The sequence below is a fragment of the Limulus polyphemus genome, unplaced genomic scaffold (genome assembly GCF_000517525.1).
Source record: "Limulus polyphemus unplaced genomic scaffold, Limulus_polyphemus-2.1.2 Scaffold5602, whole genome shotgun sequence".
NCBI classification, from domain to species: Eukaryota; Metazoa; Arthropoda; class Merostomata; order Xiphosura; family Limulidae; genus Limulus; species Limulus polyphemus.
The window spans coordinates 20,892-23,146 of NW_013671212.1; the positions used below are offsets into that span (position 1 = coordinate 20,892).

General features: G+C 26.3%; 1 long non-coding RNA gene across 3 annotated transcripts in view; it reads left to right on the forward strand.

Annotated features, from left to right (window-relative positions):
* Positions 1–2,255, forward strand: part of LOC111089221 — a 29,248-nt gene that overhangs the window by 17,890 nt on the left and 9,103 nt on the right. For all 3 annotated transcript variants that reach the window (XR_002613530.1, XR_002613528.1, XR_002613529.1), the window contains exon 5: positions 1,433–1,508. This is a non-coding gene — a long non-coding RNA (uncharacterized LOC111089221). The remainder of the gene's footprint in view (positions 1–1,432; positions 1,509–2,255) is intronic.

Below are 2,255 nucleotides of genomic sequence, written 5' to 3' on the forward strand. Positions count from 1 at the left end.
AGTCACAAGAACGTCGAATCTGAATCACTTGAAAAAAACACGGGGGTGCTTAACTTTTTTCCAGGTGTATATATCAAAACCAAACAAACACAATGGTAATATTTTGATTACACGGGTAGTTAGAATAATCGATTAGTTGATTATTTTCGTGACAATAAATTTAATTGTAATTTTGATTAATCATTTGTTGGAATAATTGAAAATGATGATAATTGGAGCATCTAATTTTGATTAATTAATTATTTTCTGTACATTAAATAATTGAATCATCATTTTGATTAATCAATAATTTTACTTGACACTAACCAATGCAAGCCCTGGTCATTAGATAACTGATTGAATTGCCCAGCTCTAAGCAGTATATGGACTTGTAATAACTTAACTCTTTTGTAAGATCTAACTTCTGACATTCCCTCTAGCATTTTATTCTTGTAGGAAGTATACTTACGATTGTTTTGTGTTTGAATCATTTTCTGTGAAATTCAAAAGGTAAAAAGCTTTTTCTTCACAATAAAATCCTTGAGTTTCTTTTTCTGTCTCTAAACATAGGTAGTAAGGTTACTTTGACAGGCACCTTGTTTGCTTTTTTTTAAACTTTGATTTATTTTATTTTAACCTTTTTGCTGTTTTGTTTTCATTGTTTTTGATAAAATCTTGTCTACTTTTCTTTGGATCTTTTGAATTTGCTAATAAACCATTTTAGTTATGAAGTTAACACACATCATATCTTGTATTTTGTAAGATATGTCTGAAATATTGATTTTTTTATTTTATTTTATTTAACACCCTATAGTGTTTAATTTGCAAGCAAAATCATATTTCACTGTAGTACAAATATCAATTTCTTGTATTTTATATGTAATCTTAACCCCATTAATCTTCCAAAGAGTATTTAAACCCTTTTTTTTCCAACATGTCATGCAGATCCCTGGAGTATCATTAATAAATACTCTAAGATGTTTTTGCTTTTAGAAAAAGAAACTTTTTCAAAGAAAGGGTATTGGCATGGAAGATTTACCAGTATAATGATGATGATAATTTCATGTCTGAGTATACACATTTAACTTTTAGTAGGTGAAAACCTACATGACTGGCATAAACAATGTTTTAATTAAGATTGTATATTGTAATCTAGTTGTCTTGATGAGCTCCGATATTAAGCAAAAGGCTTTACCAGTAGTGGCACACAACATATACTGTTGAAATGATATCATATATTCTTATTTGTGGAAACCTATATTGGGCCAGCGAAACTAATGCATTTTAAATTATTATCAATCTCATCATAATGTAATATCACAAACATTGTTAACAAATCATGCCTTGTCAACCGAGGTCTTGTGCATTAAAATGATAATTTTTGTAATTATAATTAAACTTTAATGTAAATGTATCTAGTAAGTTCTTAATTTTAATAGAAATTACATTTTAGGTATTGAAGCCAAGGAAAAATCATCCCATGAAGAAGTTTTACAGTGTGAGAAAGCTTTGTCTTACTTCCAACAAAGGTTAGCTTTGAAAATAAAAGAGATCAAATGCTAGTTTCAAGATGTTTTCTCAAACTTTTATCGTAACAGAATATTCAAATCACTGAAGATACTGACAGAGAAATAATAATAATAATGCAACTTTGTATTGTATGTGTATGTGTGTGTTTCTTGAAACTATAACTAACAAGGATGAATAAAAAGTTTAATACAAAATGGATCTAACCAGAAAAAGTCAATTACACCTAAATAGAATTACAAAATTTTCATAAATTTTTTAAAGTGAAAACCTTGCTACAAGAGCAGAATGGTAATAAATTACATTTAAGTGCTTTTTTTTTAAGTATAAATTTTTTAAAAATTAGAGCAGAATTGTTGTATTTGAAAAAATTGTTTTTAAATTTTCATGAAATTTCTGTTTGGTGAAAATTTTAACTATAGTAAAAACATGTGTTTAATACTAAAAATTTTCCTCATTGATTTTAAGTATGTTTCAGTTTACATTACATAACACCAGATTTATATTAGTTGTTTAAACTAAGATTACCTCAAACCAATGTTCTTAAGTTGATCTGGCTGAAATATATGCAGTACACTAGCTAGTTTACCTTAAAATTCCTCACATATGTTACTTTTGAAATGCAAAACTATCATGAAGTTTAAGAACTATAACTTTTATTTATTTATTTTATTATTTTAATCATATAATGTTAACTGTACTTATATTACATATATATATATATATATATATATATATATATATATATA